We start from the raw sequence: 21,031 nt of genomic DNA, 5'->3' as shown, positions 1-21,031 counted from the left end.
CCTTTGTTGGAATCTCTGACCTCCCGAGACTGTGTCTTCTGCATGACCACCAGGATCTCATGGACCCAAAGACACACATCCACACTCTGCGTGCGGGCGACACTGGCTCTCCAAGGGTCTCTGTGTTCAGCTGGGGAGCCCAACTCTCGGTCCAGCACTCTAGACGCCTCTTCTCCCTAGGGAGACCTGCACTCGCTCTCAGTGCTCTGGCTTCCTTCTGTAGCTGGTGAACATCCCATGACCAGTGGTGGCTTTCTGCCTACACGTTATGTCTGTCAATATTTACGTGGACGATGCCCTGGCAGCCACTCTACTGAGCACACTGCCCTGTGGCTCTCTCTCCAGAGGAGAATCTGTTTTAAAATTCAAATGCACATTCCTCAATTCAGAGTGGAAGCTGAGCCACCTCTGAAGTGAGCCACCTGCATGGTCTCAGGTGGTGAAGAGAGAACAGGTGCCTACGTGGAACGATGGTGGGGACAGGATTGCTGTGAGGGGCTGGGGGGTCTGGGATTGTTCCTTCAAAATACCATCAGCACAAGAAAAGAACAATTTGTAACTGTGTATGATGATAGACCTTAACTAGACTTATTTGGCGACCATTTTGCAATACACACAAATACTGAATTATTATGTTGTACACCTGAAATTAATATAATGCTATATGTCAATTATATCTCAATAAAAAATGCAAAACAAACAAAAAAACCAAAAACTCTTCAGGTAAGAGAGAGAGAATATACACTGAGACAGTGGCCAAACCATACACGACGCTGGAACTCTGACCCACCACCTGTGCAGCCACCAGCCAGGGAGGCAAGCCACAACCCCTGAGGCAATCAACCCCAAACAGCTAGGACTTGGTCAGTGACTGCAGCCTCCCTAATTTCGGCTCCTGCTTCCAACTTAGGACCGAGAGAAAGCCAAATATGCCCTCCTGACCAGCGACACAGGACACCTGCTTCTCGTCAGCTGCCCCAGCTTCCACATGCCAACAGCCTCTGGTGGGCACACCTGCGCCTTCACTTCTCCTCTCCCCTGCCTGCCTTTGATTCTCTGCCAAACGCAGTGATGGCAACTGCCCGCTTGCTCTAGCACACTCTGAATAAGCAGGCTCTATTGTTCTCATTTGGGGGGTCTTCCTCTATTTCCACAGGTAACTGAAGGAATGGGTAGAAGAGGCAGCTCTCTCTTATGGTAGAATTTCAACCAATAAACGTACAAGAAATGATGGACACAAAGTCATCGTTAGGCAAATGCCAGAATCCACTGCTGCCATCAAGAACCACAGGTGGATGGACGCTAAGATGAAGGAGTGAAAACATGACAAGAAACAGGGTATCCAGTGGTCTCTGAGCATCTCCCCACAAAACACTTAATAATTTCTCTGGGCAGAGAAACCTGGCAGACCTCACCTTGACCCAAGTGATCAAGGTCAGCACCAGTGATGGCTCGTACCCCCAACCTGATACACCAGGAAACACACAACATCACTTCTGTGGGATTCCTGCCCAAGATGCACAACCCCAATCTAATCACAAGGGAACTTTGGGCAAAGCACACTGAGGGACCTGCTACAAACCACTGAGCAGTTTTCAGCAACCATGTGGGGGTCGTGGACGATGAGGAAAGACTAAGGATCCATCACAGTTCAGAGGAGACCTTGGAGACGTGAGGACTAAATGCAGCGAGGGAGCCTGGACCAGAAAAAGGGCATGAGGGCAAAAACGGGGGAATCTGACTTCGGTCTGGAGATGAGTTCCCAGTGTTGCCTCAATGCAAATTGAGAACCTCTGGTTCTGGTCACCATGTGGTGATGCAAGATGCTAACACTGGGGGCAGCTGGGTGAGGGGTACACAGGAACTCTCAGTTATTTTTGTCACTTCGCTATAAGTCTAAAATTATTTCAAAATAAAAAGCTGAAAAACAAACAAACAAACAAACAAAAATGCCTTGAGAAATCCAGGAGCTTCTGGGATGTGCCAAAAGTTTCAGAGAAACATATTTCAGATGTCTGTTGCCATCAAGGGGCTTGCCGGTGACCTGGCTTGTCCCTGTCCAGTCAGTGTTTCAGAGCCAGGGGTCATGGTCACAAGCTGGGGAAGGGTGCTGGCAGCCGTGAACGCCCCATCTCAGGGATTTGTGCTGCCCGGTTTGTGGGGGGACCAGTGCTCTTCTTGGCAGGCACACTCTGACCCTGGCTGCTCCTCAGAGCTGGGTGTTGGGGGTCAGCAGCTGTGGGGTCTCCAGCTGGGGCCTGTCTCTCACTGCACATGTGGGTGAGAATGGGTGAAGACAGACACTCAACACAATGGCACAACACCACCTATTGTTTATTACCTCCCTCTGCCCTGTGCTCTCTCACTGGCCAGCCTTAACCAGAGCATCAGTGATATTTTACAGATGGGGAAGCTGAGGCAGTGTGAGTCCTTGCCCGAGGGTGATAAACATCATCATTAATCACCAAATGGCAGTGTCATAGCCGCTGGTTTATCTCCCCATTTTACCGAGGAGACACGGAGAAGCTTGGCCAGACCAAGGACAGAGGGAATCTGGGCCCCGGAGCAGGACTCCAAAGCAAAGGCCACGTCCTCCTCCATGGAGCCCCAGCCCCATGGCCAGCCTCAACACCATCTCAACCTGAACAATTCTCCTAGAGAACCATGAGCCTCTTAATCAAGACTTTGCTTAACCTGAGGAACAACAGTGCCGGGAAGGCAGGGGGAGGGTCTGGCTGCACTCGGATATCCCCTGAACGCAACTTGCAAAGCCACACAGAACACAAACAACCTGTCCACCGAAGCATTGCAGGACAAAGGTGACAGTATGGACTGCCAGGCTGAGATCCGAGTGGGCTGGGAGCCCCATTGGCCGATCCCAATGCCTGAGGCTCCATTCTGGAACAGAAGCCTGGAAGAGGCAGTCAAGGGGCCCGCTGAGCACTGGCAGGTTTGCAAGTCAGAGTACACCACCTAGGTGGGATCCTGGGTAACTCATCCCTGTTGTTGGCTGACACCAAAGGGCTACTTGGTAGATGGAAGCCTCTGAGGGACCATGGCCCAGTGTCTGGGGGCCTGACACGTTCCAGTCTTGCAGCTGGAAGAAGGTGGCCCTGGCCTGCTGGCTCCCGCAAGCCTGGAAGAAGCCAGTGTAAATCATGTCTGGGAGATGATACACTGGGCCTTGCATGATTTTAAAAATCGAATATCCTGAACCCAACCTAAGGTAACGAGGCACATGGGAGACCACATGCCACGTGCGAGGAGAAACGATGACACACAGACGGGCTGGGCAGACACCGCATCTGAAAGGCTGATGGGAGTGTGCTGGAAGAGCCCCGGCCACACCCCTTCTGGCTGTGGGGCTTCAGGTGGAGGGCTCCTGGCAGGGCAGGTGGATTAGGAACAGTGGGCAGTGACACGTGGAGGTACTGATAAGATAAATAAGCAGCAGGGGCCTCTTGAGACCCCCAAATGTCATGGCTGCAGTTCCAAGAAGGACGACCATGTAATGGGAGCTTGGCCTGTGGCATCAAGGCAAAGGGAGCCTAGGCTGACCTGGTCGGCAAGACTGTTATTACTCCTTTTCCAACATGACCATCAACAGAAGTCCAGGCTTTATTTGGTTTCACCAGTTATTGCCCAAATCTCCCTTTTCTGTCCCAGAATCTCATCTATGAGCCCGAGGTCTTCTCAGTCCTGCAGGATGCCACCCCTACGCCCCCTAATCTGGGTTTGTCTGATGTATTTTCCTTTTTTTTTCTGGTGAGGAAGATGGCCCTGAGCTAACATCTGTGCCAATCCTCCTCCACTACAGATGTGGGACGCCAGCACAGAGTGGCTTGATGAGCAGCGTGTAGGTCTGTGCCTGGGATCCGAACCCGCAAACCCCAGGCTGCCGAAGCGGAGCAGGCAAACTTAACCACTATGCCACCAGGCTGGCCCTGTCCGAAGTATTTTCTCACCACTAGCCAGGGGTTGTGAGGTCTCAGAGGGACCACAGAGGTGAGGAGCCCTCCCAGTCACATTACACCTGAGTGCACAGACTTAATCCAGGTGAGATGAACCCAGGCCTCTTGCTTAAGGTGGGGTCTGCCAGGTGTCTCCATCAAGTGACCTTTTCCCCTTTCCAGACTCTTCTTTGGTATCAGCCTACCCTCGGGGGTGGGTTAAGCTCCACCTCTGGAGGGGGAGAATCGACACACAGGACTTGGAATTCTTCCACAGGAACCACGGTCTCTTCTCCCCCATTTATTTACTTATTCAGTCACTTATTTGGATCAGTCTGGTCTCGTGGATGTCCACTTTACCCTCTGGGTTAAATCAGATGCTCTGTTATTTACTGTTCTGATCTTCCAGTGCTGGCCACGGGCTGCGAGCCATTTTCCACTCACTGAGGTGGAGAGGCAGGTTTGGGGAGGGAGGAGAGACGGAGACCTGAGGACGATGAAGCGGTCGTCCAAAAGATCCTGGCAGCAAGGGACAGATATCAACATGCGCATGTGGGCCTGAAAGCGACTGTGGAGATACAGGGGGCTGTGCGGTTGTGCACAGGGGCACGGTGGGGCAGCGGGGGAAGCGGCGTGTGCTCCTGTCTGAGGCCAAGCACCCACAGCTCCACAGCCTGGTCCTTGCTGCTCCCACATCTTCCCTCCACCCCAGGCTCATTGTGCTGCCCTGGCTTGTGTGATAGCTCTCTGCAGGATCCTCAGGGCTGCCCGTACCTGTGCAGTGGGTACTGGGGAATTCACCCTGTCGCTCCCAGTAGGAGGAGCCCAGACAGAAGGAATGGTGTTGCTGGGCAAGGTCAATACCAAGTTGGGATCCCATGAGTGGGAGCCAAAGGTCCTGGAATCCTATCATCCTGACACTTGGAGTGATAGTCCTGGAAAGGGTAGATGTGAGGACCACCCTGGTCCAATATTTAAAGGGCTGTGGTGGGCTAAGTAATGACCCTCAAAGATGACTATCCTAAGCCCCGGTACCTGTGAACATGTTACCTTACATGGCCAAAGGGACTTTTCAGATGTGATCAAGTTAAGGGTCTTGAGAAGGGGAAACTGTCCTGGATCACCCCAAAGTCATCACAAAGTCCTTAAAAGAGGAAGGCAGGAGGGTCAGAGAAGGAGATGCGACAGTGGAGGCCAATTTCAGAGATTTGAGGATGCTGCAATGCTGGCTTTGGAGGTGGAGGAAGGGGCCACAGGCTGAAGCATGCAGGTGGCCTGTAGAAAGTGGAAAAGGCAAGGACATGGACCCTGTTGTAGGGTCTCCAGGAGGAACGCAGCCCTGCAGTCCCATTTTAGACTTCTGACCTCCAGAACAGAAAGCGTGGCTTTCGTCCTCCACAGGTATGGCAGTTTGTTACAGTGGCCACAGGAAACTGACACAGGGAAGGGCAGCTCGCTGAGGCAGTGGCCCAGTGGGACAGCTCAGGTGAGTCACAGGGAGGCCTATTCCAGGACAACCTGAGACTGAGAATGCCAGGGCTGCCCACAGTCCAACCACTGCCCCTGGGGAGTGTGGTCATTCACACGGTGGTAGGCGCCCAGAGGCTCATGCGTGCACAGGTAAGGTGCCCGCCCTCCCGCAGCGAGCAAGACAATTCATGGAGTGACACATGCTATGAAGGAAGCCAACAGAGAGATAGGTGCATGATGGGGGCCCAGACTCAAGACTGGGTAGTCAGGCCGGCCTCCCCGAGGGGCCACATCAGAGCTGAGGCCAGAATAACAGGGAGCAGGCAGGAGCTTTGGCAGGTGCTGCATTCCAGGCAGTGAGACAGGAACTGCAAAGGCCTCAGGGCAGGAACCAGCCAGCCAGTGAGAGAGACGGGTTGAGGGGGGCAGGGGTCCCTCAGGTGACAGGATGGGGTCTGATGGAGGGAAGCAGAAGGGGACTCAGGAGCCCACCCAAGTTCTGCCTGAGACCTGGGGGTGGTGGGGCCCTCTTCTGGGATGGGCCAATGTGCAGGGAAGAGGCCAGCAGGGTGGGTGGCCCCCATCCGAGGGCCCCTCCCCCCACCCTCGGCAGCATTCTCATCCACAGGGATGGGTGGTCTTTGCCCACCCGCCACCCCAAGTTTCCCAAATGAGAAGAGGTTGTCAGGATTTCTGGTCCCACCTGGTGGTTCCATTACACCACCAGGGAGGATCTGAGGGCAAAACATACAACACTCCCAAGTTTAATTAAAAACAGATCCAGCTGACTGGCACTGGAAACCACCCAGGGGAGAGCCTGTCCAGGCTGTGCTTCCTCTCACCCACTTGCCCTGTGCTCTGCTTCATCACCTGCAGCCAGGTGTGGCTCCTTACAGGTCCCTTAGTGAAGAGCCACACCCTGCCCTCCGCATAGTCTCCTGTCAAGGAAGTATCTCCTTGCGTAATCGGGAAGGCAGAGTCACAGGTTCATGGCCGGCTTTGCCCTTCACCAGGTGCGCACCCTTGGGCAGGTCCCCAGCTCCAGGGGACCTAGGCTTTCAGGCCTGTGAGCTGGGCTGGAGGCTTCCACCTGGAGTGAGTGAGCCCGAGCACAGGACCACGTCTGACCCCATCCTCCCACAGTCTGCCTAAACTTGCCCGGAGAACCGGGAGTCCTCACCCACCAGGAATGTGAGGCAGGGCAGCTACTGTGGAAATCAGTCTGGGGGCTCCTCAACTAGCTGAGCGTGGAGTTGCCATGTGACCCAGCAATTCTGCTCCTAGGCACACACCAGAAGAACTGAAGACAAGCATTCAAGCAAATCCTTGTACATGCCTGTGCGCAGCAGCACTGTTCACAATGGCCAAGAGGTGGAAACAACCCAAATGTCCATCAACAGATGATGGACACACAAAATGTAGTCCATCCACACCCTGGAATACTACTCAGCCATAATAAGGACTGAAGCTCTGACACACGTTACGATGTGGATGAACCTCAAAAATACACTCAGTAAAAGAAGCTGGTCTCAAAACACCATATACCACGTGATCCCATTTATATGAAACATCCAAAACAAGTGAATCTAGAGAGACAAAAAGCAGGTTGCCAGAGGTGGGGGGAGGAGGGAATGGCGAGTGACTGTTAATGGGGGTGGGGTTTCCTTTTGAGGTGATGGAAATGTTCCTTTTGAAGTGGTGGTTGCACAACATTGTCATCGCACTAAATGCCACTGAATTGTACACTTCAAAAAGGGGGAAAATGGTAAAAATGTGCATTTTGCACAAAAAACCTCCCCCGGCTACCCACCTGCCCTGGGAGGCCGTCCTCTGCTCTAGCAGGATCGTGGGGTGGGAAGAACCTGGTAACGCCTCGGGTCTCCCTTTTCTCATGGACCCTACCCTCCCTACTGGGTTATTTTGAGTCAGATGAACTGTGTACCTGCTGTGTACACACTCTGAGGAGGCGGCAGCACCACTGAGTAGGTAGGGGGTGTGGGCAGACGACCCACATATGGATGATGGTGAGTGGAGCTGTGTGGGAGGAGAGACATGGGGCAGGGTGGGGTGGGGGTTTGTCCTGGGATCCAGGGAGGCTTCCCGAGGAGTGTACAGGGTGGGAGGTAGTGGGGAGGAGCAGCCCACGCAGCAGAGCAGCAAGGAGGAGGACCCCCTCCCTGGGCTGGAGCAAGCTCAGGTCAACCAGGGAAACAAAGAGAGGCTGGGTGTCCCTGGGCTGGCAGGGAGGCACAGAGCACCCCACCCTGCACCCCTGCTGCTTCTGCCACCTCTGCACCTTGGCTTCTGCCTGTCCCAGCCAGAAGCCTCCCCACACTCCTCCCGCCGGGCCTCTCCTTGGGGTTGGTGATGTCACTTGGAGCTCTGAACACCTGCCTGGCAGGATGCCATATCTCATGGCGATGACAAGCACCCTTGTGGACACAACCCCTCAGTGTGTTGTGTCTACAATGAGGACTACACGACAACACAGAAGGACAAGGTGCTGCCATGTGCAATGACAGGGCTGCATCTCACAGAACAGTGGAGAGAGAGATGGCGACACAGAAGACTGCACTGAACGATTCTGTCTAAGTAAAATCCAGGCACAGTAACAGTGTGGTCCGTCCACACAGTGGAATGTTATTCAGCTTTAAAGAGGAAGCAAATTCTGACACATGGTTGAACCTTAAGAACATCATGCTAAATGAAATAAGCCAGTCACAAAAGGACTGAGGTCCCTACAAGAGTCAAATTCACAGAGACAGAAAGTAGAATGAGGGTGCCAGGGGCTGGGGAGTTAATGTTTGATGGGGACAGAGCTTCAGTTTGGGAAGATGAAGAGTTCTGAAGATGGATGGTGGTGACGGCTGCCCAACAATGTGGGGGTACTTAATGCCCCTGAACTGTACGCTAAGCTTAAGACAGTACATTTTATGTTGTTTATATTTTATCACAATTAAAAAATAATTCCAGCACAGATAAAATGCATTAGCAGTGGTAAAGGTCAGAATGGAGTTACTTTAGAGAGTATGGCGGGAAGCGGGTGTAGAGGAACCAGTGGGGAGCCTGAAATGCTCTGTATCTTGATCAAGTTTCAGGCGTGAACACACGTGTAAAAATTCCTTGAGCTGTACAGTTAGGAGTAATTCAGTTTACTGTATGTGACACCAAAATAAAACATTTTTAGGGGCCGGCCCGGTGGCACAGCAGTTAAGTTTGCACGTTCCGCTTCTCGGCAGCCCAGGGTTCGCCGGTTCGGATCCAGGGTGCGGACATGGCACCGCATGGCAAAAAGCCATGCTGTGGTAGGCATCCCACGTATCAAGTAGAGGAAGACGGGCATGGATGTTAGCTCAGGGCCAGTCTTCCTCAGCAAAAAGAGGAGGATTGGCAGTAGTTGGCTCAGGGCTAATCTTCCTCAAAAAAAATTTTTTTTAATAGTAAAACAAAAACAAAAACAAACCTGCCCACCCCCTCCCAGCCACTGGCCTTGAGTCCGAGCACTGTGTCCCTAACTCCCAGGGGACTCTGACAGCCCCGGGGGAGGCCTGCACTGCTTGCTATCCGTGTCCTCCTCCTCACCTCTGGAGATCACCTGCTGATGACCTGCCCATGATTACGAGTCCAGAGGAGACGGGTAAGCTCCTGGAAGGAGGGTACCACATGCAGTGGATATCTGGCCCCCTTCTGGAGACAGCACCCTCGTCAGCCACCCACTCTGCCCTCTGTCACCTTGGAGAAGGGGGGCTGACCCTCCCCTTGACTCCACAATGACCTAGGTGACCCTGGTCAAGTAATGACAGCTCACATTCCTGGGTTTGGGGAGCCAGACCCAAAGAGTGAAATTTTTGAGGGAGCCACTGGGCCAGAGAAGTGCTCTTTCTCTCTCCAGGGAGAGCCAAGGCCAGGACGGGGAGGCGGATGTCTGCAGACTCAGGGTGTCTCAGGGCCCAACGGTGCTGGAAGAATCTGGAAGTTGCCAGAAGCCCACCAAGCCCCCTTGTCAGTTCAGCCAGTTTGGGATGGGTTTCTGTCCCTTGCACTGCCCACAGCCCTGACGAGAGCCCAGGGACACCCAGTGTTTCCCTGATGCTCCTCCAGCCCTGTGCTGTATTTCCAACCACGGACAATGTCCTGCGGCTCCAGTGGGCCCAGCCTCAGCACTCTCTTGAGGTACCTTTAACAAGTACCCATGAACTGGATTCAGGCACCAGCATGTTCCCCGGAGGTGGGGTGAGAACCTGGGGGCAGGTGTGGAGGGGCCACCCCTGTATGCCATGGAAGGCGGCATTCACAGGCCAGCCCCAAATAACAAACGTTCACCTCTTCACACACTATTTCTGTTCAGGCAATCCTTCCACTCATCAAACCGAAAACGAAGTGAAGCAGGAGTGGGGGCAATTCGGCAATATAACTTACTGAACAGCACTGTCTGGGAAATCTGACCCAGGAGCCACAGGATCTTCAGTAGCCCAGTCTCTGAGCCTAATGCTGCAGCCACGCCAGGTGCGCGGCTGTTCTAATACACACACGGATGCACACACACACACAGGCATGCCGGACTCGCTCGGAAGCTCCCTGGCTGGGGCCACGATTCACGCCAGTGTGTGGCAGGGGCACCAGAGAGCTGGGTGCTCCACCCTGGGGGATGTGGGAAATATTTGCACAAACAGGGGCAGTTTCTCGCTCGATGGAGTTTACAAGCAGCCATGGCACAGGTCCCATAATCTCTTGGTAAACGGAAGCCAATTAACATCCTATCTGCCTGTTGATAAAGGCTGTTTTCCTTTCTGGTTACCGGGCATCAACTTCTGCCTAAGAGAGCTGAAGCGTCTTACATAACGGCTGTTCCCTGTTAACCCCGGCCCGACCGGCTGCTGCACCTTTCTCCCCGCTGCATTCGCTTCTGTGTATGCCTTTCAGACAAACTCGGGTCACTGTAACCCCGTGCTGCAGTCTCTATGGGTCAGACATGCAGGCATCCACATCCTGAAAGATCCGGAACATCCTATGGTCAATCACTGACCTTGGTTCTTGCAGACAGTGCTGCCAACAACTGCCATCGAGTGCCCTTGGAGTGACCTGAAACAAACGGAGGCACTCAACGGTTCTCACGCTTCTCTGCTAAGAGAGTGTACTGTGTAACATCCTCACCCCAAAAGCCTTGTGTTCTTGCCAAATGGAGCCCGACATGGCGCTCGCACCTACTCAGTTATTTGCAGGATGAGTGAACTAATTCCCTGGATGCGCTAAGTTGTGCTTTGGCTGCACTTCCCCCATGCCTGGCAAACTCCTCTGAATCCTTCAAAGCTCATCCTAATCGTCCCAGCCTCACCTCCCAAAGTTAGCTGCTCTGCCCCGCGCTAAGATGTGTGGTTCTCTGCCACGCAGGGAGGGACCGCTTTCCATTCCCTCCTCCGCTAGGCTGGGGGTCCCTGGAAGGCAAGGGCCTGGGTCACGCTCAGTGTCTGTGCCTAGCAAGGCAGTAGAGGCATATAACTGCAGACAGGTGCCTTTGCCATCCGTCTTCTTGCCCTTCAGGCATCCTTCACATGGCAGCAGGAACACACCTCTTCAATCACTGTCTGCCTCATTCTCCAAGCTGGAGCATGTACAGGCTCCCTGCCATGCCATGCTGGCATTGTGGGAAGACAGGGTCCAGCATGTGACCTTGGACACGTCACTAAACCTCCCTAGGCCTCAGTTTCCTAATCTGTCACTATCTTCCCAGGCTGGCGCAGCTCAGGTGGGTCAGAGGTGTTGCTAAGTATCATTCTCCCTAATAAGGCATCACATGGGGCTGGGATGGAGCCCATCTACCACCACCTGGCCCTACTGAGCAGGCGTCCTCACTTCCCAGATCTCACCATTCGGCCCACAGCCCCCGACAGTGGGGCCTCCAAAAGGGCTGAGCATCGGTCCCTGGCATCCAGCCCCCCACGCCTCCTCCTCCAGGTTCATCTCCCCAAAGTATTGGACAAAACTTGGATGGCAGCACCTCACTGCCCACAAATGATGGTCATTTAGGAAGTGCCTACTCCCCACGAAGCACTCTGCCATGCCACCACTGGCAGTGCAATCTCCAACTCTCACATTCAGGGCTGACTGTCATCTGGTTCTGACCAAGGTGCTCCAGGCAAAAGGTGCTGCTCACAGCCCTACACCTTCCTGGACTTCAAGATCTGGCTCTTACACATCCCTTACCAGCCCCACGCTAGGCGAGCCACTGGCTAAGACTAAGGAGGCCTGACCAGCAATAGGTCCGTCTCCCCACTGTGCTGGAAGCCAGGCGACCCACCTAGTCCCCTCCCCTCTCGAGGCGGCAGGAACACCACAGCAGGGGAGGGACAGGGTCCTCATATTCCTCCAGCTCTGAGCCCTCCACCAAGTGTATCCAGGAGCACCTGTCCCAGAATCTCCGGGGACACTAGTGCAGGACTCCTGACTCCTCCCCAGACTTATTAAGTCAGAGCTGCTGCAGAGTGAGGCCTGGGAACCTGCCCTTCAGACAGGATGAGGGCGAGACGAGCTGTGCTGACCAACACTGCAAACTGGTTAGGTCTTGGGTCAGCGTGGCTGTAATCATATTTAATTGAAACGTACATATTCACTTTTTTGACTCATCCCATGGCAAAGGCATAGGGCGTGGAGATGGAGCAATGGCTCTAACATCTGTCAGGAGCTCTGTGCTGGCACATTTCATCATGGAAGCTCATAACCACTCATGAGGCAGGTCTCCTGGCCTGGTCCTCATCTCACAGCAGGGAAGACACAGGTGGTCAGGGGTTCTGAGCTTGGGTCTACTGACCATGCCCTGCCCACAGAGGCCCTGACATGAGTCCTCTCCTCTGCCAGCTTCTCCTGCGTCTTGCACTAGCACTATTACCAGGTCCCTCGATCCCCTCAGGCTCCTCTCCTGCTCCCCAGCCCTCAGCCTTCTCTTGGATCCCACAATGTCCAGGTTTACTCATTCCCTCTGCTCACAATTGCTTTGCAATCGAGCTCCTTGCTGGCTTTCAGATTTCCAGGAGCTTTCTTGGCCCCCTGAATTAGCAGCCCCAGTCTGCGCTCAGGACTGATCAATTACAGTGCCCTAATCACTTGGTGATGTCTGATCCACGTCTATGTCCCCCACCCTTCTGAGCCCCAGTGTTTCTGTCTCCTCTGCACCAGCACACAGATATTTACAGACTGCAGAATGATTGTATCATAAGGCTTCAAGTGTGTTCCACTCCTGGGGTGATGCTGGAGGCTGCATTCTGGAATGGCTTACAGATGTCTATGGCTAATGGCGGCTGAAAGCATGGCACTCTTGGTGACTTATTTGGAGGAGGACAGGTGTCTGGATTCAGGCTGACATAGGTCCATCCGGGCTCCCCCAGATCTTTTTCTGTGTGTCTTTGGGCAAAGGCCCCTTGAGTGTTGGTCACTCTTCTGTAAAACTAGGATGATCTAGCACCAAGCTCTAGCCTGGTAAGCACGAGCCAAGGGGTGGCAAAGAGCAAAACTTAGACGTACACAACCACTTGTCCGGGTCCTTGCCAGCTCTGAGCAGATGCCTCTATCTTCCAGGAGAGTGGGAGCACACAGGGCCCGCGTACACAGGCTATCCAGAGGGGTTGGGTAATGTGCTCCAACCCTGCTGGCCTTGTCTTGCCTAAAACAGCAGAGGTAGCTGGACAAGCACTTCCTCAAATAACGTCCTGACAGAAATGCTGGCTTCCCAGCTGTAGGGGTTAAATGGTGTCCCCCACAGTTCATGTCCACCCAGAACCTCAGAAGGTGACCTTATCTGGAAACAGAGTCTTTGCAGATATAATGAGTTAGGGATATCAAGAGGAAATCATCCTGGATTTAGGGTGGGCCCTAAATCCAGTGACAGGTGTCTTTATAAGAAGACACACACACAGGGAGAAGGCTGTGTGGAGACGGAGGCAGAGATCAGGGTGATGCAGACACAAGCCAAAGAACCCCAAGGGGTGGCGGTAGCCACCAGAAGCCGGGAGAGTGCCTGACACGGATGCCCCCTCAGGGACCCCAGTAAGAACCAACCCTGCTGTCTTAGTCCATTTGTTCTGCTGTGACAGAGTACCACAGACTGGGTGGCTTATAAACAACAGAAATGTATTTCTCCCAGTTCTGGAGGCTGGAAGTCCAAGACCAAGGCGCCTGCAGGTTTGGTGCCTGGTGAGAGCGCTCTTCCTGGTTCACAGATGGCCAACTTCTCACTGTGTCCTCACAGGGTGCAAGGGGCACTGGAACTCTCTTGTGCCTCTTTTGTAAGGGAATTAAACCCGTTTCCTGAGGGCTCCACCCTCAACACCTAATCACCTCCCAAAGCCACCACCTCGAAAACACAAAGACGTTGGGGGTTAGGTTTCAACATATGAACTTGAAGGGGACACAAACATTTAGTCTACAGCACCTGCCAACACCTTGATTTTGGCTTTCTGGCCCCACAACTATGACAGGATAAATTTCTGTTGTTTTAGCCACCCGGTTTGTGGTATAATTTGTTACGGCAGCCCCAGGAGACCAATACAGCAGGATTCTGTGACGCAACCTCCCAGTGCAGCCTGTCCAGCGGCTAGTGACCTGCCCATGGTCCTGAGGTCACTGCTCTCCTCTCTGGACCTTACAGGCTGTCCCGCTGGCAGAGCTTCAACCAAAACCTGGCTTCTGCTGCTCTTTGTTGAGACCCTGGAATCCAAGTGCTCAGCTGCAGCAAAAGGTACTCAGAGAAGAAAACAAATGTTGACAAGTATATTTTAAAAATAGCACAGTGACCAGGGAGGGGCCGCTGGGGGCAACGTTCTACTTCTTGACCCAGCTGTTAGTTTTATTATTCTTTCTACCTTCTTTTTTTCACAGGTACACTATACTTTTTATTAAGAAGTACTTCATATTTAAAATAAAACATACAATGCGTTCTTAAAAGAGCTTGTTTGCAAAACCCAAACAATCTAACAGTTCTGATCCTCTCAGTATTCCTCTAATGTCTAACTGCCAAGAGAGAAGAGAAAAACAAAAAATGGGACGACGTGTGGAAAACACCTGACCTCAGGCTGATGACACCCTCCCACCTGGCCCCAGCAGTGGGGAATCCTGGACAACTCAGGAGAATCTCAACACAGCTTCCCAAACAGACTTAATGTCTGATTTGTCTCAATCTCACCAGATACGCTCGTTCTTTGGCTGGATCCAAGTGAAAAAAAAAATTAGCCAACAGCTAAACAGTTCTTCTAGCCAATTGTTCTTGTTGTGCCAACATCTCAGGAACCCCCTCCTGGGACTCTGGGTGATGCCTGTGTCTCTCTCTTGCAAGGACCCTCCAAACCCAACATTTCCTTCAGAGCTTCACAAAGGAAACACTCAATATTTCTTGGATTGAACTTCAGTTTGACTGTGGAAGAGAAACAGAAATCTAACGTTTAATCACCACCACACAAGCCGGAACACCTAAGAGATGGATAGGAAGCATGGAAGCAATGTTCAAAAAGATCTCTTGACGGGCCAGCCCAGTGGTGCAGTGGTTAAGTTCCCACGCTCTGCTTCAGCAGCATGGGGTTTGTCAGTTCGGATCCTGGGCATGGACCTACATACTGCTTATCAAGCCATGCTGTGACACGCGTCTCACATATAAAATAGAGGAAGATGGGCACGATGTTAGTTCAGGGCCAATCTTCCTCAGCAAAAAAAAATATATATATATATGTAAATAAATAGAGAGGATTGGCAGCGGATGTTAGCTCAGAGCTAATCTTCCTCCAAAAAAAAAAAAAATCAAAAAGATCTCGTGGGCTGTTTTTTACCTATCAGCTTGGAGAGACCAGAAGAGCTGATAATAACTGTCCTGGCTGTTGGGGGAGGAAATAAGCATTCCAACTTCACAGCTCAGAGAAGACTGTTGACAGCACAGCCTCTTCAGAGGAACATTAACCATTGAAAAGGTATGCCTTTTGGCCTGGCCACTCCTAGGAAGCTGCTGTGTGGGATGTAAACTCCATGAAGACAGGGAGGTTTCGAAGTGTCTGTGCACTGCTGGAGCCCCCACATCTTCACTATGTATTTGCTCATGCACGATTCTACCTATTCATCACAGCTCGGTTTACAGAAGAGCAACAACTGAAACAGTCATCAGTAAGGGACTCGTCATGACATCAACACACCTGTTTGGTAAAATCCGATGCAAATTTACCTGTGGTTTAAAAGGGGTGGGCGATACACCGCCCCCCCCCCCCCCCCCACCAGCCATAGACTATCTCTAGAAGGAAACAGGAGAAATTATGAAAGGGGTGCCTCCAGAGGGGAACGGGTGCAGACAGGGAGAGAGCTGCCTGGTTCTTACTGTATGCTCTTTTGTACTGTTTGTTTTTTTTTACCATGTACATCAATTACCTTGTCAAAGTTAATTTATGTATTTGCATATATATATATATACAAATGTGTGTATGTATGTACATATAAATGTGTGTATACGTATATATGTACACCTATACACACACACATACACACACAAGTTTTAAATGGCTCCTTTTGAATTTGGACAGAGAACCCCAATGGCTTCAGTTTCCACAGGAGAAGCTGAAGGTGATGTGACCCTCTGGAACATTCCAGCACCATCTTTGCAGGGAGAGACAGGAGAGTGGTAAGAGGTGCTATGCAAGCCTTACAGGAAACAGCACCACATTATTGCTTTTCAACAACAAAGCCACTCGCGTCCTTCTATGCTGCACACTTACAAATCACACTCCTGGGAACTTGAAAAGTTCCAGAAAAATCATTATCGCAGCACCATGACAGGCTCCAGTTTTGTGGTTTGGCTCTAAGCAGCTGCAACATTCGCCTGCCTCACTCGAAAGAGTTTCCTTACTCTCTCCGTTTATCAGCTTCAAGGGCCCCAAGAGTTCTTGCAGGCCAGTGGGCAGCCTCGGTCTGCAAGAGCTGGAGCCAGAGGCCCGGCAACTCCCTCCCAGGTGACCCTGCCGGCCAGGTGGCACCCCAGGTGTTGAAGCAGCACTCCTGTGGCACCCCCACCCCCACCCAGCCCCAAGGCTCAGGACGTGTGCTCAGGCAGCGTCCAGGGGCCGCCCCTTCCAGCTCAGCCTTTCTGAACCCAGTCAAAGTCATGACTCCTGAGGAACAGCTGTAGGGAGGGTGGGGGGTCCCCTCCTCTGCCAACCCGTCAGAGACAAACACAACAGATGAGCAAAGTGAGGGAGGGCCACAGAAAAGGGTCAGCAATGCTCAGGGAGGGGTGGGTTCTGCCTCTCCAATTCAAGTAGCTTTAGGTTTGTTGCTGGTAAAATGGAGATAATTCTGGTTTTGTCTGACTGATGAGATTAATCGAAGCCCGGAAATCACTTTATAGACAGTCATCAATAAAATGATAACATCTGGATGGGCTTTTCTTTGGTGGTGGTGGTGGGGGTGCGGTGATTCCGAGACACCAAGGCTTGGGTGAATGCTGGAGGACCTGGGGAGTTCGAGGATTAGAGAGGGGCTCAAACACAGGTGCACGTCTAAGAAAGTATGGGTGGGTAGACAGAGACTGCGGGGTGTGTGAGTGAGAGGGGCTGCTGGGGCACAGAGCAGGTGCGTGGGGGGAGCACCTGAGGGCAGTGACCCATATTACTGAAGAGGGGGGACAGTGAGAGGGGCGCAGACCTAGAGATGAGCAAAGTCAGCGAGGGGATAGGAACAGGCCTAGGTGTGGAGCCGTAAGTTTGGGGTCACAGGCTTAGGTGTGGGTGTGGGGTGTGCAGGCCCAGTTGTGGAGGCGCACGGGGTGGGGAGCACAGCCCTGGGGTGTAGGGGTGTCATGGAGAAAGGGACGGTCCAGGAGATGTGGGGGACGTCCACAAGGAGGGACGCGGTGTCAGGCGTGTGAGGGGGAGTATCAGTGGAGGCACAGGCTGAGGTGCGCGTGGGGGGTGCAAACCCACCGGTGCGAGGCCTCTGGGCAGGGCCCGGGGCGGGTAGGGGATGTCGGCGAGGCGGACAGCCTCGTACATAGGGGGGTGGTCAACGAGAAGGGACGTGGTGTTAGGTGTGCGTGGGCTGACGGCAGGGGCTCACATCTGGATGTGGGGGCTCCAGAAGCTGGGTGTGTGGGTGGGGGGGCTTTAACCTCTTCCTGCCCCCGCGACGCTGCCGTCACGCCCGCCTAGTCCGCCCCCGCCCGAGGACCCATGACAGGACCGCGCTTCGCCCTAGCTGGGCCCGAGGGGGGCGGGGCCCCCGACGCCTGCGCCGCCCCGCGTCCCCAGCACCCCCTCACCGGCTAGGACGAGTCTTCGCCGCCGCCGCCGCCGCCGCCGCCTCCAGCCGCAGCCACGGCCCCGCCTCGCGCACCCCAAGACGCGCCGCAGGAGGCGTCCACGCCGCACCTTGGTTGGCTGTGCGTTAGCCAATTATCGCTGGTGACAGCAGGGACTGGTGGGCATGAAGAGGACGGGCAGCCCGTGCAGCCAATCACTGAGGGGTGGAGGCGGGGCCACCGGGAGAGGCTCTGGGTGCCCCGCGGTGATCCTCCGGGGTGCAAGGAGCTGAGGAGAGCGCCTGGGGGCAGGCGAAGATTGGAGCCCTAGGAGAAGACGGGCAGCCCTAATAACCAATCGCTGGTGAACAAGGGCGGGGCTCCGAGGAAGTTGGCACGACTGACACAAGAGGAATAGAGGGCGTGGCCTAGATGGCGATGGGGATTGGCTGCGGAACCGAAGACTGGCAGGCCCGGCGGCCAGTCGCAGGGGCCGTGGGCGGTGCCTCCCCCGGCAGGGCGGGAGCGTACAAGGTGAAGTTTGGCTCTGAGTGCAGCGGCTGTAGGTGGCCTCGGACCCCCTCGCGCGGGGTCCCCTGAGGCTGTGTCGAAGAGTGTGGACCCTGGCCACCTAGCGCAGGAGCACCACCTCCAATTCGGGCCAAGGCCGAAAGACTCGTGGATAATTCTCCATCCCTTCACTCCCCACTATTCCCCTGCGAAAGCCAGAGGCAGACTCGCTGGAGGTCACTCAGGCTCCCCCTCTGCTGCTCCGGGTCCTGTGAAGACGTGGAAATAGGTGGAGTCTTACTCACGCGCTTTGTGATTTTCTGGAAGTGTTTGGCTTCTTTGAGAGTTGGACTTCTTCAAGCCTTCTCCTCCATGGGATCCAATGACATCCCTGTCGGTTCTCCTCCCTGCTAAGCCTTTTGTGAATTGACTGAATCCTAACTACAATCCCATGAGGTCAAAGCGACCACAGGCCCCATTTTACAGAAACTGGAGCACAGAGAGGTCAAGCTCCTTGCCCAAAGTCACAAAGCACTTGAGTGGCGAATCTGGGTATGAATTTAAAGCAGCCTGCTTTTTGGAAGGAGGGGAAGGCAGTGTCAAAGAACAGCCACTAGGGACCCGAGTGACCTGGGTTCGAATCCTTGTCCAGCCCACTGCACAACCTTGGGCAAGGCGCTTGTGAGCCTGTTTCCTCATGGGATGATTCCTACACTTTGATCTTTCCTTTCTGGGGCTGCTCCCCTGGGAGAACTTATATCCCAGCCCTCACCTTGACCTGTTGAAGGCATCTGAAGCTCAGCGGTCATATCCGGCCTGTGAGCCTAAGCTTTTCCACGACGTGCAGTTCATGGGATTCTTTGCAGACAAACGCCGGTAGTTTCAGGAGACACCTGCCATCCAGTGCTCGGCTGTGGCATGGGCGCCTCCCCCAGGTTCACCCCGTTCTCTGACTCAACAAGTGCACTCCCTTAATGTCCAGGGTGGAAAGGGTTACAAATGTTCCCAGATACTGGCTCTTATATCCTGTAAGTGCTGGCTGGGGTTGGTGGAGATCAAGTTCAGAACCAGGGGATTCTCAGAGGGAGCAACCTGAGCTAGGCCTTAATAAGGGCTCACATTTCAGGGCTGTGCAAGCGCCCTGCTAAGTGCTTAATACACAAAGTTTCAAAGTTCCCAGTACAGAGGAGGAAACAGAGGCTCACACAAGGGAAGGTACTAGCCTGAGGCCACCAACTGACCCCTGATATTCCCAGGACATTCCCACATCCTTTCCCATATCTCCCAGCTGTGGATTGCTTCCCAGCAACTTCCAGGCCCCAGTCTCCATTCTGCCCTCTGGAGAAGAGGAAGAAGCTGAAGTCTGCTGAACACCTACCGAGTATCAGGTCCTTGCCAGGCCGGGCACTTCCCGAGCACCATCTCACAGCCTGACTTCCAGATGGGGGTGATGGTGCCCTTTGCAGATGAGAAAACTGAGACTAACAGGATGATATTCCTTGCTGAGGAGCCCAGGGCTGGGTTTGAATGCCTGCTCTTTTTTTACTTGCTGCCCACAGGACCTTCAGCAAGTGACTCAAACTCCCTGCCTCAGTTTCTCCAACTACCTTCAAGGGTTGAGGGCAGCATTAACAAAATGAATAGAAGTAAAACATAACTGCATTGGTCCACAGTGAGTGCTCACTGAGTGCTGGTGATGGATATGACTGTTCTTGGGGGATATACTGTTCCTGGTGCCTCTGTTTCCCCTCCACAAATAGCGCTTCGTGGAATGTGGACATAGACCAACTATGGGCATGGGCATGGTCTGCCATGCGAAGTGAGAGATATCTGTGCTGGAGAAGTCCCCACCAATAGCACCCACCTGCTAGGGCCTGGGAGGGAGGCAGCAAGCTCCTGGAACGTTCCACGGTACCCCAAGGGACAGTGCCAACTAAGGCAAGGGTTGGGCAGTGCTGGGCTGCCCCTCCTGATGGTGCCAGAGGTGCTGGCTGGGTTCTGGCTTCTGTTGGCTGGTCAGCAGGCTGGTGCCAGCCAACCTCCCTGGCGCCTTCCAACAATAGCAGGCAATGCCCCTTGGCATCAGCAACTGAAACCCCCACACTGGGCACGTTGGCTGTACCCAGCCAGGGTGCCTGGGACCCCAGCCCTTCTGAGGTGGCCTGGCTAGCCCTGGGCAGGACACTGCCTCTCTGCACCCATTTCTTTAGCCTCTCAGGGATCTCAGGAATCATCTGACACAAGGGCTGTGAGCCAGGCTCAGGCACAGCGACAGGGCTTAATTAACCAAGGCCAGAGAGCCATTTGCCTAAGGTGAGGTTAGTAATGCTGTCAACAGGAGGGTTGTGGAGGCAGGCCGAACGGGATTCTCATCCCGCTGCAGCCTCTCGAATGCCAGCACGTCTATTTATCACCTGGAAAAACTGGACTTATTGGCCCTGCCTCTCAGAGAGGTGTTTGCAATGAAAAAGCATCAGTGTCCCTTTCCCAGGACCCTGGGCTCTTCCCTGACTGGAAGGACACATCCTGGACAGCAACAGCCAAGCCCGACTGGTCTCAAGTGGTCTCACTCAGACTCCCAGAGGCTGAGAGAGGTCAAGCAACTCATCCAAGAGCACACAGCAACAGAGCCACAGTCTGAACATGCTGCCCCCGCCCCTGACTTTGCAGAGGTTTCGCCCTCAGCCCATGTTTCGACATTATCAACAAGGACAGCAAAGATTTCTTAGAGGGGCGCTGTGTGCCAGGCATCCCTGAGCCAAGCCCTGCTGGGTGCTGTGGCCCTGGAAGGCGACACACCCAGCCCATTTTCAGGTTAAGAGACTGAGGCTCACCTGAGGTG

At 53.7% G+C, this 21,031-nt stretch overlaps 1 protein-coding gene across 4 annotated transcripts in view; it reads right to left on the bottom strand.

Annotated features, from left to right (window-relative positions):
* SLC25A42 (solute carrier family 25 member 42) overlaps nt 1-17,796 on the bottom strand; it is a 36,513-nt gene extending 18,717 nt beyond the window's left edge. For 3 of the 4 annotated variants that reach the window (XM_070586703.1, XM_070586699.1, XM_070586702.1), the window contains exon 1: nt 17,701-17,723. The gene's annotated coding sequence lies outside the window, so the exon portion shown is untranslated. Of the gene's footprint in view, nt 1-17,700 lie in introns of all 4 variants that reach the window. The other variant, XM_070586701.1, reaches the window with a different exon arrangement.
* Between the last annotated feature and the right edge of the window lie 3,235 nt (nt 17,797-21,031).

This window comes from Equus przewalskii, chromosome 20, assembly GCF_037783145.1.
Source record: "Equus przewalskii isolate Varuska chromosome 20, EquPr2, whole genome shotgun sequence".
Classification (NCBI taxonomy): domain Eukaryota; kingdom Metazoa; phylum Chordata; class Mammalia; order Perissodactyla; family Equidae; genus Equus; species Equus przewalskii.
This window is presented reverse-complemented; position numbering and strand designations above follow the sequence as displayed.